The sequence below is a fragment of the Pyrus communis genome, chromosome 7, assembly GCF_041283825.1.
Source record: "Pyrus communis isolate YQ-2024b chromosome 7, ASM4128382v1, whole genome shotgun sequence".
In the NCBI taxonomy this organism is placed as follows: domain Eukaryota; kingdom Viridiplantae; phylum Streptophyta; class Magnoliopsida; order Rosales; family Rosaceae; genus Pyrus; species Pyrus communis.
In genome coordinates, this window is record NC_142571.1 from 7,341,381 (window position 1) to 7,355,724 (window position 14,344).

General features: G+C 37.5%; 1 long non-coding RNA gene and 2 pseudogenes across 1 annotated transcript; all 3 read right to left on the reverse strand.

Moving 5' to 3' along the window:
• Positions 1-2,593: 2,593 nt before the first annotated feature.
• Positions 2,594-4,004, reverse strand: LOC148695608 (putative LRR receptor-like serine/threonine-protein kinase At3g47570 pseudogene; annotated as a pseudogene).
• Positions 4,005-7,926: 3,922 nt separating this feature from the next.
• On the reverse strand, positions 7,927-8,849 carry LOC148695609 (uncharacterized). The gene is made up of 3 exons (XR_015963909.1): positions 8,743-8,849; positions 8,396-8,603; positions 7,927-8,237 (listed from the first exon to the last, which is right to left on the reverse strand). It is a non-coding gene; the product is annotated as an uncharacterized LOC148695609 (long non-coding RNA).
• Positions 8,850-11,030: 2,181 nt separating this feature from the next.
• On the reverse strand, positions 11,031-14,344 carry LOC148695610 (LRR receptor-like serine/threonine-protein kinase EFR pseudogene; annotated as a pseudogene).

The window sequence follows — 14,344 nt, forward strand, 5'->3', positions numbered from 1 at the left end:
CAAAACTTGACTAAGACAATTTTCACTTTCAAGTTGCAATCCATAAAAAATGTTAAAATTAGAACATCTTTTAAAAAATTCCAACCAATACCACCACAGAGTCTAAGCCATTTAGAATTAATTAGAAAAGAACTCATGAACTTCATTTGGTATAAAATGAATCAACATGGTTAAAAAGACTCGACTAAAACCCTTACCACTTGTCCATTTTAGTTAATACTTACTAACTTCAAACATAACTATTTTGAAGTTAAAAAGACTAACCCTTACCACCACAAAGTCTAGTCCATCTGAACTCCGAAGTTAAATGAGTTTGGACGAGAGTAGTACTAGAATGGGTGACCGCCTAGAAAGTCCTCGTGTTGCATCCCTCGCAACCGACCCCACATGGGGGGAAAAGGCTTAAGAAAAAGAAGAAGATAGTAATAAAAGTGGTTGTGCAATGTTAGTTCACTTAAACTTTCGATTCAACCCATGTAATGAGTTTTAGGTCAATGACTCCCAAACCACAAGGGCTTTAGGACACTAGGTGTAGAATGCCCCTAACGACTTACTAACTCGAGTTGAAAAGGCTACGAAACCAACTAACCACCTTGCCCCATGCCAAGACTCTACTATTTGATGCAAGATCACTACTGATTAGACATGACTGATCTGGTTACTAAGAAAAGTCTCGGTGGAACAATTGTTACTTTATTTATAACAATAACTAAACTTTATTTTTTTAGAACAAAAATATAAAAAATTAACTAAAAGCAAGTGCTTCAATCTCACCCCCACAAATCATGTTGGTGTGAATGTGCTAATTGTGAAAGGATAACTCATGAATTAGTGCCAAAACAACAATAAATAGAAAAGACTCTACTGTGGAATTAATTTCCACCATGTCCATTTGTTCAAATGTTTAAAATAATCTATGACTATTAACTTAAAAAGAATGAAAAATATTAGCATACTTAAAAATTAAAAATCTAACAATTTTACCTTTCCACCCCCAAACTTAAATCACACATTATCCTCAAGGTGTGGAAAAAATAAAGAAAGAAAACAAAAATATTAAAACCTTAAAAACTGAAAAATAGCTAACAAAGACAAAAGAAAATAAAAGAAAGAAACAATAAAAGAAAATATAAAATAACAAAGGAAACAGGAACAGAAATAAAAGAAAAGACAATGAAACCGACACACCTGGCATTCGAAGTGGTGACCTGCTGACAAGAAAGAAACAGAGGCGCTGGAAAATATTGGAAAAAGAAGCAAAATTTCAGTGCTCTGGAGAGTTGAACCCGTGACAGGTAACATGAACTAGAGGCCCATTTCCTCATCTCTCCTTCATTTCCTCTTTCCCTTCATTTCCTCTTTCCCTTCATTTCTCATGGAACTGAAACCCTAGCTTCTATCATCAACCCAGAACGTCAAAACATGAATCCATCTCCATCTCTGTCAAAAACGGAACCCAGCCATGGCGATCTTTGATTCTAGCCCAGATTGTCACCATCGTGCATTCCTCTGCGAAACCCGAGGTAAAGATCTCTCATTCTCTCTCTGCGATTATGGTCTCCACTTGGCGATATCTTAAATAAAAATGCATCCAACCATATCTCCCTTTCGTTTTCACAACCGAAGCTCAATGAAAACGAAATTCTGACTCATGCATGTATGTTTTCTGTATGTGGACTTGGGGATCCGAGTAAGGCCACGGGGAATAGGAACTGCAAGGAGCAATGGCTCACAAATGAAGGTGCTGTACACACAGCAAAGATGGCTGCAACAACTCGGATCTACAAAATGAAAGGTAAATCAAATCCCTCCACTGCGTTAAAATTAAGCATGGTTTCATATCTCTGAAAGTCATACGGATTTGTGAAATGTTTCTCTCATGCATTTATAGACCTAAAATTTCGTTAATGCTCATTTAATTTTCTGTGACATGGCATTGATGAATGCCCACCTCTGTGTTGCCTGGACCATCCCCAAACTATATGTAAAACAATATTTTAATGAAATATGAGAGTGAGTGAGAGAAAGATAAATGTTGATGAATGGATGACTGATGAATGCGTATTTTCGTATCTTTATTGTTTCGTTTATAGAAGAGTAAGGTTTATATACCCCTTCTTTTTCATGTATTTTTTATTCATTTTTCTTGTATTACGAGGAGTTAGGTTTATGTCTTCCTTAACTAGGTGTAACTTACTTTTTGTTATTAATAAAATTCTCCTCGTACCGTCTAGGTTTTCTAAAAAAATAAAACAAAAAAAGCAATAAACTACCATGGAACGCTTCCCATTTTCAACCACGTATAAGCCTCTCAACAGAGAGTAGGAAATCCAACATAGGTTTGAAATTTGATGAATACTTTCGACAACTTTGTTTTTTAATTTTTATTTTTAATTCTTTCAGAGTGTTCGTCCTGTAATGTTTGGCAAAGCTAGAATGTCATTGTTCAAGCATAATTCGATGCAAATAAGTTTGTTTGGCAAGCATTGATCAACTAGCCATTTGCACTGCATTTTTTATCTAACAAATACGAGAACGCTTTCACATAACATCAATACTATTACATGCCATACCACATTTTAACAATAAGCTTCTATTCGCATATACCATTTGCTCGAAGTTTGTTTCTGATCCGACACATGTGTGCCACAGCATCACAGATGTTCAATCTTTCTCTAGGCAACTCCGCTGAGCATGCAACACTAATTTCTAAAACAGAGATTAAACTTTCTATGATTAGGACGCCATTCCTTGCCCTCCCCTCATTAGGATGATTGCTCTCTTGAACAAGAACGGGATCCAAAACCTCTTCCACTTGCTCAGGCAGAGCTGCCTTCACAAAGCTATAAAGGTTTGAAGTTCCCTGAAACATGTCATCGGTCGGTCTTTTTCCTGTAAATATTTCCAACAGGAGGATGCCAAAGCTGTACACATCACCTTGTGTCCACACTTCATGTCCCATGCCATATTCTACATTCCACAATTCAGAACATGGGATTCTAATTTTCTAGTGAAGTGCTAAAAGCTCATTTCATGTTTGAAAATTTTAAAATAAATACTGCACAATTTTAAAATACTAGCTAGGGAAAAATAAACCACCAAGTGTATTTACCTGGAGGAGCATAACCAATAGTTCCCTTGATCCCTAAAGAGCTTGATTGATTTCCCGAAGAATTTTCAGCAGCTTTTGGTAGGAACCTCACCAACCCGAAGTCACCTACATGTGCAACCATGTCCTCATTGAGAAGAATATTGCTGGGTTTGAGGTCACAATGAACTATTGGCGTCTCACAATGATAATGGAGATAATCCAATGCCATAGCAACATCAATAACAATATTCAACCTCTGAGAAATTGTTAAGCTCCTTGGCCTCTCATTTGTCTCACCAATTGTATGAATTGGATACAGCCATTCCTCCAAGCTCCCGTTAACCATGAACTCATAAATTAAGGCCTTGAAGTCGTGACCGCGATAATCAAAACCAGAACATGCTGAGAGTACCTTGACAAGATTACGGTGTCTAATATTTCTGAAAGCCTCGCACTCAGCAATAAAACTTTTGTAAGCTCCGCGACGAAGGCGGTTGAGTACCTTGATGGCAACTGTAGTTTCACCTTGCTCAAATACTCCTTTATAAACGGACCCACAACTGCCCATACCGACCAAGTTGGTTGGGGAGAATCCATTTGTTGCCTTTAGAAGACTTTGGTAAGACACCTGGGGAAATTTGTCCGAATCAGTTGCAGCTTGACCCTTTTTGTCCCTCCGTGAGCAATAAAGGTACAAAAAGGTTAGTGCAAAAATGACTCCAAGAATCCCACAAACGAGGGAGAGAACCAATTTCATGGTTAAGCTCAATCCTTTCTTTTTTGCATGCTGGAGTTTGCACTTTGGCAAATGAAACTCAGGTATGCCCCCACAAAGCTTGCTATTTCCTTCAACTGATGTCGCCGTTGCATTCTTGAACACTCCTTTTATCGGCAACATGCCCTCAAAATTGTTATAAGATAGATTCAGAGATTCCAAAAATACAAAGCCTTCTAAGAATTCTGGAATGGTGCCTGACAAGTTGTTGTGAGAAAGATACAATTTTGAAAGACCTCTTAGTGAACTCAAAGTTGATGGAATTGTCCCATTGAAGAAATTTCCATGCATGTCTAGGTACTCTAATTTTATACAACTAACAAGACTAGCCGGAATTTTACCGAATAACATGTTATCAGAGATATCTAAATACTCTAGATTTATTAAAATTCCTATGTTCTCTGGCAGGGAGCCTATAAACTGATTTTGTCCTAAACTCAATTCATACAAGTTCAGCAGACCAAAGATTTCTTGCGATATGATACCGCTGAAATTGTTGGCACCAAGATGTAAGATCCTCAAATTCTGACACTCTGCTAAACTCAGCGGGATATTGCCTTGAAGTTTGTTGCCTGCTAAGCCTAACACATTTAATTGACTTAAATTTCTGAAAGAGGATGGAAGATTGCCAGAGAGCGAGTTCATACCCAAATTTAATTTATATAACTTGTGCAGCTTTCCCAGACCAGGGGGAATGTGACCTGAAAATTGGTTCTCGACCATCCCCAAAAGCTCTAAGTTAGCCAGATTTCCAATCTCATTCGGTATACTTCCTAATATTTTATTTTGAGCTACAATGAAGATTTGAAGAGAAGAAGACAGGTTTCCTATGCACTGAGGTAACGTGCCCCAAAAATTGTTGGTACCCATATCGAGATATTCTAAATGGGTGGCATTGGTCAAATCGCAGAGAAAGGTCAAGTCATCAATTCCCCCACTTCCGAGATGGTTTTAAGCAAGGACTAACCGCTTAAGCTTATGCAAATTCGTCAAAGGAGAGACCTTTCCATGCAGTTGGTTACCTCCCATCGTAAATTGAATTAGATTTGACGCATTAGATAAGGAAACAGGAATAGATCCACTGAATTGGTTATCGGAAATGTAAAATGTATGGAGACTCGGAAAGACCATACCTAAGTTTGAGGGTAGACTCCCTTGGATTTCGTTGGATACCATAGAAATGGCTGTGAGAGAAGAGAGATTAAAGATTGAGAGAGGAAGCATACCCGAAAAGCTATTTAGATCGAAAGCAAGAAAGCTAAGATTGGTCATTCGGCAAAAAATATCCGGGACACTGCCACTCAAATTATTAAGAGATGCGGAGAACTTTTCAAGATATGATAAATTGCTAAAAGAAGTAGGGACTCCCCCTGTAAAGTGGTTAGAGTGGATGGAAAAAACTCTTAACTTTGACAAGAGGCCAAGCTCATTTGGAATTTTTCCCATCAGGACGTTGAAACAAACAGCGAGCCTGAGGAGCTGACGGCAACACGACAAGTTGGTAGGAATTTCTCCACTCAGTGAATTGTTGTTTAACTGTAGGTCTTGCAGTCTGTGCAGGCGGCTGAATTCTGGAGGAATTTCATGGCCTAAGCTGTTGTTTTGGAGATCAATGACTCTCAAAAAACTCAAGTTCCCAACATGCCGCGATATAGATCCTGCAAGTTTCAAGGACGGCAGGCTCAAGCTTGTGACCCTCTTATGACGACGACCACATGTAACGCCATGCCAAGAGCAAAAGTGGATGGTTTCATTCCATGAAGTCAGGACTTTAAAAGGGTCATGAGTTATGCTAGCCTTGATTTCAAGCAAAGCGAGTCTATCTGTCTCATTTCCCGGAAGGGCGAAACAAGGAAGGCAAGAGTGGGGAATGAAAGCATGCATAAAAAAGGATGACAAAAACAATGCAGAAATGGAGTTGTAAAACCCCATCCCCATGATGATGCTATTTATTCTGTATGGAAGTTAAAACTCAATTTATGAAAGAGTATAGCAGGACTGATGATTTGTATACCAGCTTTAGCAGAATCCAATTTATAATCATAACCAGAGTGCTCTGTACGCATGCAGTGGGTCTACAGCCACCGATATCGTAGTCGATGAGGGATAGCATTGACCTGACCAGAAAAGTCTCTCTCTTTTCTTTTTAACTTAATTTTATGAATAAATTCAATTTACATCTAATTTTGTGAACTAATATTAGGAATATTCACTTTTTTTGAAAATTATTGTATTCATTCTTCTTTATTTTTTTTAATGAACAATATTATCTACACTAAAGGATGAAGAGTGGGTTAAGCATCACGATGTGCTATCAATAATATGGTTCAAATTTGCCTTTGATGAAAATTGAACCTAAGACCTCTCACTTCTAATGAAGAAGAATATTATTAGACCGTAATAATAAGTGGCATATTCATACTTTAACTTAAAACAAATGAAAAAAAAAAAGAGAGATATTGGTTTTGTGTGAAATTTTCTCTTTGATTATAAATAGTATGACACAGTGACCTGCTTGATGAATGTGTTCTTATTGAAATTTTTTTATGGATACCAAAAATACAAGTTATGTAGCATATTATTATATGTGTTATAATAAAGGTAGGCAACAATGTTGATGTATGTCACATTTTGGGTATATTAATAAAATAACAAATTTACGATTTATATTTGAGTGAAATAATAACATCATATAATCGTGTTCGGATGCATAAAAAATGCTCATTCTTGTTCATCGATAGTATGAAAAAAAAAAAAAGTATTTATCTTTGGTTTTGCACAATTACAATTGCTAATTTTGGTGTAGTGCCGTGTCATTTATTTATGCCAACAAATAGTGTAGGTCTTCTGACCCTCTCCTTCCGGATTGGTGCGTGCTTGTGTCTCGTGATTGGATTGAGGATATACACAAAAGAATACGGTAATGATAAGAAGACTAAATTTATAGATAAAATTTATAAACTAAATGATACATCACTAATAAGAATCATCATGTTTATCAAAGCTTAATTCATAATTCAATTATCAACTTTCATATCATTTAGTTTACAAAATTTTACCTATAAACTTAATTTCCCTAATATTATCCAAAGAACAAGTAATGGGAACATTACCACACCAAAATAAATAAATAAAAGCTCCGCTACTCTCAGTTATCAGAGAAGATAAAGGTTTTAAGTCACAATTACGGTCACTTCATACCATTAGTGTATAATTTAGTAGTGCTTTTATAGGTTTGTAAGTAAGATTTCTTAAATGAAATCCAACTTTAAGGGGATCAGCTTTTGTGCATCAACACTTGGTTGTAAATTATCTTGATTATAGATTATGGAATATTTGGACTTGACTGGGCATATATGGGTCAACTATATTGTCTCTAGTATTGGACGGTGCCGTGGTAGACTGGTAGATATAGCTGGCATTCATTAATTGTTACTGGCCTACCAGCTTGAAACAAGTGTTGGGAGATAGCTACTACATTGTTTTGATTCTATTTTCTTGCTTGGCTTACAAGTTACTATAAAACGAAGTGTCATTAACAAGGATCAAATGTTGTTGAAAAAGGCATTTTTCCGTCACAAATATTTATTTCCGATGGAGAAAAGCCCTCGCTGGGAGTCGCAAATTGTCCCATTGAAAATACTTTTTTCCAACTAGCCGTTGAAAATACTTTATTATCTACGCACAAGACTTGTCATTAGTAGTTAGTTTTTCGTAGGAAATGAATTTTCAAAATGACAAACTTATTTTATTTTTGACAAGGTAATGTGATCGTAAATAATTATATAGTTGTTGAAATTACTTTCTAAAAGATGACATGTTTTTTGCGATGATGTTATTTTGACCAAATAATAGTGTCAGAAATTTTTTTTCCAACAAAATAATTTTTATTGTGAGAATGCACAATCGTCGCAATTACAATTTTCAACCATTAACTACTACTCTAATGTGTCACAGATATTATTTTCATCGGAAAAAATAAAATAATAGACATTTCCAATGGAAATTGAGTCAAGAAATATACGCTTTTTGGTAAAAATTCCATTGAGCAATGTTTAAAGAATATTTTGTATTATCATTAATAAAAACAAAAGTATATAAGATCAATGTGGTAAAGCCAATACATTCATTACAAACCTAAGATATGTGTTGAACATATTAACACCAGTCATCATACTCCGAAAATGCAAACTTGAATTCTTTTGAAGACGTGCAGATAAAAGCATCTTCCCTTTTTACATACAGTGTATGTATCTCCTTCATCACTCCTTCATATAGCTTGTTCATCACTATATAGCTCCTTCATGTATCTCACTACTTCATGCAGCTAGCTACAGTTTATGCATCTCCTTCATCACTCCTCATATCTCCCTACACCAAAACCACACAACCACAAGTTTAATTATGATACAAATATCAGACTAACTGGTAGCAGAGCACAGAAAATCAGCAACTACATAAATGGGTAGCTCCACTTTATTAACTAATAAACAAACAAACAAAAAATGAAAATTTTGAGATATACTCACAGTGGGGTTCGGAAAACGATGCCAAAGACCTTATTTTCGTCGTTGTTGGACATGGAAGCGACTTGGACACCTGTCTTTTTGTGGCGGAGAAGCAAAGCTTCCGACTTGCACTCTCCGATGAACTCCTCGGCGACCTTCTCGAACCCTAGCTTGTCCAAGTCTTCATCTGTCAAGGTTAAGGAAGAGAGCACCTCACAACACTCTGTACCTGTGAGTACCCACAAGAAAAAATGGATTAAATCGCAAAATTACCAACAAAAAAGAAGGGTAGCTTGGGGTTTGAGTTTCTTATATTATGTTCAAACATAACTATTTTGAAGTTAAAAAGACTCAACTAAAACCCTTACCACCATAGAGTCTAGTCCATCCGAACTCCGAAGTTAAACGAGTTTGGACGAGAGTAGTACTAGGATGGGCGACCGCCTAGAAAGTCTTCGTGTTGCATCCCTCATAGCCAATCGTACATGGTGGGAAAAGGCTTAAGAAAAAGAAGAAGAAGATAGTAATAAAAGTGGTTGTGCAATGTTAGTTCACTTAAACTTTCGATCCAGCCCGTGTAATGAGTTTTAGGTCAATGGCTCCGAAACCACAAGGGCTTAAGGGCACTAGGTGTAGAACACCCCTAAGGACTTACTAACTCGAGCTGAAAAGGCTACGAAACCAACTAACCACCTTGCCCCATGCCAAGACTCTACTATTTGACGCGAAATCACTGCTGATTAGTCATGACTGACCTGGTTACTAAGCAAAGTCTCGGTGGAACAATTTTTACTTTATTAACAATAACTAAAATTTATTTTTTTTTAGAACAAAAATATAAAAAATTAACTTAGACGAAAAGCAAGTGCTTCAATCTCACCCCCACAAATCATGTTGGTGTGAATGTGCTAATTGTGAAGGGATAACACATGAATTAGTGCCAAAACAACAATAAATAGAAAAGACTCTACTGTGCATTTAATTTCCACCATGTCCATTTGTTCAAATGTTTAAAATAATCTATGAATATTAACTTAAAAAGAATGAAAAATTTTAGCATACTTAAAAATTAAAAATCTAACAATTTTACCTTTCCACCCCTAAACTTAAATCACACATTATCCTCAAGGTGCGGAAAAAATAAAGAAAGAAAACAAAAATATTAAAACCTTAAAAACTGAAAAATAGCTAACAAAGACAAAAGAAAATAAAAGAAAGAAACAATAAAAGAAAATATAAAATAACAAAGGAAACAGGAACAGAAATAAAAGAAAAGACAATGAAACCGACACACCTGGGATTCGAAGTGGTGACCTGCTGACAAGAAAGAAACAGAGGCGCTGGAAAATATTGGGAAAAGAAGCAAAATTTCAGTGCTCTGGAGAGTTGAATCCGTGACAGGAAACATGAACTAGATGCCCATTTCCTCATCTCTCCTAACTGGCACCGTACCCACGAGCCCAGAGCCGTGAAAGCTATCTCCTTCATTTCCTCTTTCCCTTCATTTCTCATGGAACTGAAACCCTAGCTTCCATCATCAACCCAGAACGTCAAAACATGAATCCATCTCCATCTCTGTCAAAAACGGAACCCAGCCATGGCGATCTTTGATTCTAGCCCAGATTGTCACCATCGTGCATTCCTCTGCGAAAACCGAGGTAAAGATCTCTCATTCTCTCTGCGATTATGGTCTCCACTTGGCGATATCTGAAATAAAAATGCATCCAACCATTTCTCCCTCTCGTTTTCACAACCGAAGCTCAAATGAAAACGAAATTCTGACTCATGCATGTATGTTTTCTGTATGTGGACTTGGGGATCCGAGTAAGGCCCCGGGGAATAGGAAATGCAAGGAGCAATGACTCACAAATGAAGGTGCTGTACACACAGCAAAGATGGCTGCAAGAACTCGGATCTACAAAATGAAAGGTAAATCAAATCCCTCCACTGCGTTAAAATTAAGCATGGTTTAATATCTCTGAAAGTCATACGGATTTGTGAAATGTTTCTCTCATGCATTTATAGACCTAAAATTTCGTCAATGCTCATGTAATTTTCTGTGACATGGCTTTGATGAATGCCCACCTCTGTGTTGCCTGGACCACCCCCAAACTATATGTAAAACAATATTTTAATGAAATATGAGAGTGAGTGAGCGAAAGATAAATGTTGATGAATGGATGATGAATGCTCACATAAATGTTGAAGAATGGATGACTAATGAATGCGTATTTTTGTATCTTTTTTGTTTCGTTTATAGAAGAGTAAGGTTTATATCCCCCTTCTTTTTCATGTATTTTTTTTCTTTTTTCTTGTATTATGGGGAGTTAGGTTTAGGTCTCCCTTGACTAGGTGTAACTTACTTTTTGTTATTAATAAAATTCTCCTCATACCGTTTAGGTTTTCTAAAAAAATAAAATAACAAAAGCAATAAACTACTATGGAACGCTTCCCATTTTCAACCAGGGATAAGCCTCTCAACAGAGAGCAGGAAATCCAACATAGGTTTGAAATTTGATGAATACTTTCCACAACTTTGTTTTTTAATTTTTAATTTTAATTCTTTCAGAGTGTTCGTCCTGTAATGTTTGGCAAAGCTAGAACGTCATTGTTCAAGCATAATTCGATGCAAATAAGTTTGTTTGGCAAACATTGATCAACTAGCCATTTGCACTGCATTTTTTATCTAACAAATACGAGAACGCTTTCACATAACATCAATACTATTACATGCTATACCACATTATTAACAATAAGCTTCTATTCGCATATACCATTTGCTCGAAGTTTGTTTCTGATCCGACACATATGTGCCACAGCATCACAGATGTTCAATCTTTCTCTAGGCAACTCCGTTGAGCAAGCAACACCAATTTCTAAAACAGAGATTAAACTTTCTATGATTAGGATGCGATTCCTTGCCCTCCCCTCATTAGGATGATGCTCTCTTGAACAAGAACGGGATCCAAAACCTCTTCCACTTGCTCAGGTAGAGCTGCCTTCACAAAGCTATAAAGGTTTGAAGTTCCCTGAAACATGTCATCGGTCGGTCTTTTTCCTGTAAATATTTCCAACAGGAGGATGCCAAAGCTGTACACATCACCTTGTGTCCACACTTCATGTCCCATGCCATATTCTGCATTCCACAATTCAGAACATTAGATTCTAATTTTCTAGTGAAGTGCTAAAAGCTCATTTCATGTTTGAAAATTTTAAAATAAATACTGCACAATTTTAAAATACTAGCTAGGGAAAAATAAACCACCAAGTGTATTTACCTGGAGGAGCATAACCAATAGTTCCCTTGATCCCTAAAGAGCTTGATTGATTTCCCGAAGAATTTTCAGCAGCTTTTGGTAGGAACCTCACCAACCCGAAGTCACCTACATGTGCAACCATGTCCTCATTGAGAAGAATATTGCTGGGTTTGAGGTCGCAATGAACTATTGGCGTCTCACAATGATGATGGAGATAATCCAATGCCATAGCAACATCAATAACAATATTCAACCTCTGAGAAATTGTTAAGCTCCTTGGCTTCTGATTTGTCTCACCAATTGTATGAATTGGATACAGCCATTCCTCCAAGCTCCCGTTAACCATGAACTCATAAATTAAGGCCTTGAAGTCGTGACCGCGATAATCAAAACCAGAACATGCTAAGAGTACCTTGACAAGATGACGGTGTCTAATATTTCTGAAAGCCTCGCACTCAGCAATAAAACTTTTGTAAGCTCCGCGACGAACGAGGTTGAGTACCTTGATGGCAACTGTAGTTTCACCTTGCTCAAATACTCCTTTATAAACGGACCCAAAACTGCCCATACCGACCAAGTTGGTTGAGGAGAATCCATTTGTTGCCTTTAGAAGACTTTGGTAAGACACCTGGGGAAATTTGTCCGAATCAGTTGCAGCTTGACCCTTTTTGTCCCTCCGTGAGCAATAAAGGTACAAAAAGGTTAGTGCAAAAATGACTCCAAGAATCCCACAAACGAGGGAGAGAACCAATTTCATGGTTAAGCTCAATCCTTTCTTTTTTGCATGCTGGAGTTTGCACTTTGGCAAATGAAACTCAGGTATGCCCCCACAAAGCTTGCTATTTCCTTCAACTGATGTCGCCGTTGCATTCTTGAACACTCCTTTGATCGGCAACATGCCCTCAAAATTGTTATAAGATAGATTCAGAGATTCCAAAAATACAAAACCTTCTAAGAATTCTGGAATGGTGCCTGACAAGTTGTTGTGAGAAAGATACAATTTTGAAAGACCTCTTAGTGAACTCAAAGTTGATGGAATTGTCCCATTGAAGAAATTTCCATGCATGTCTAGGTACTCTAATTTTATACAACTAACAAGACTAGCCGGAATTTTACCGAATAACATGTTATCAGAGATATCTAAATACTCTAGATTTATTAAAACTCCTATGTTCTCTGGCAGGGAGCCTATAAACTGATTTTGTCCTAAACTCAAATTATACAAGTTCAGCAGACCAAAGATTTCTTGCGATATGATACCGCTGAAATTGTTGGCACCAAGATGTAAGATCCTCAAATTCTGACACTCTGCTAAACTCGGCGGGATATTGCCTTGAAGTTTGTTGCCTGCTAAGCTTAACACATTTAATTGACTTAAATTTCTGAAAGAGGATGGAAGATTGCCAGAGAGAGAGTTCCCATCAAAAGTTAATTGATATAACTTGTGCAGCTTTCCCAGACCAGGGGGAATGTGACCTGAAATTTGGTTCTCGTCCATCCCCAAAAGCTCTAAGTTAGCCAGATTTACAATCTCATTCGGGATACTTCCTAATATTTTATTTTGAGCTACAATGAAGATTTGAAGAGAAGAAGACAGGTTTCCTATGCACTGAGGTAACGTGCCCCAAAAATTGTTGGTAGACATTTGGAGAATTTCTAAATGGGTGGCGTTGGTCAAATCGCAGAGAAAGGTCAAGTCATCAATTCCCCCACTTCGGAGATGGTTGTCAGCAAGGATTAACCACTCAAGCTTATGCAAATTCGTCAATGGAGGGACTTTTCCATGCAGGTGGTTAACTCCGATCGCCAAGCTAAATAGATTTGAGGCATTTGATAATGAAACAGGAATAGATCCACTGAATTGGTTACTGGTAATAGAAAATGTTTGGAGACTCGGAAAGACCATACCTAAGTTTGAGGGTAGACTCCCTTGGATTTCGTTGTCTACCATGGAAAGGACTGTGAGAGAAGAGAGATTAAAGATTGAGGGAGGAAGGATACCCGAAAAGCTATTTCCATCAAAAGCAAGAAAGCTAAGATTGGTCATTCGGCCAAAAATATCCGGGACAGTGCCACTCAAATTATTAGAAGTTGCGGAGAACCCTTTAAGAGATGATAAATTGCTAAAAGGAGGAGGGACTCCCCCTGTAAAGTGGTTATAGTGGATGTGAAAAAATCTCAACTTTGACAAGAGGCCAAGCTCCTTTGGAATCTTTCCCATCAGCACATTGAAACCAATACCGAGCCGGAAGAGCTGAAGGCAACGCGACAAGTTAGTGGGAATTTCTCCACTCAGTGAATTGTTGTTTAACCGTAGTTGTTGCAATCTGTGCAGGCGGCTGAATTCTGGAGGAATTTCATGGCCTAAGCTGTTGTTCTGGAGATCAATGACTCTCAAAAAACTCAAGTTCCCAATATGCGGCGATATAGATCCTGCAAGTTTGAAGGACCGCAGGCTCAACCTTGTGACCCTTTTATGACGACGACCACATGTAACGCCATGCCAAGAGCAAAAGTGGATGGTTTCATTCCATGAAGTCAGGACTTCAAAAGGGTCATGAGTTATGCTAGCTTTGATTTCAAGCAAAGCGAGTCTATCTGTCTCATTTCCCGGAAGGGCGAAACAAGGAAGGCAAGAGTGAAGAATGAAGGCATGCATAAAAAAGGATGACAAAAACACTGCAGAAATGGAGTTGTAAAACCCCATCCCCAT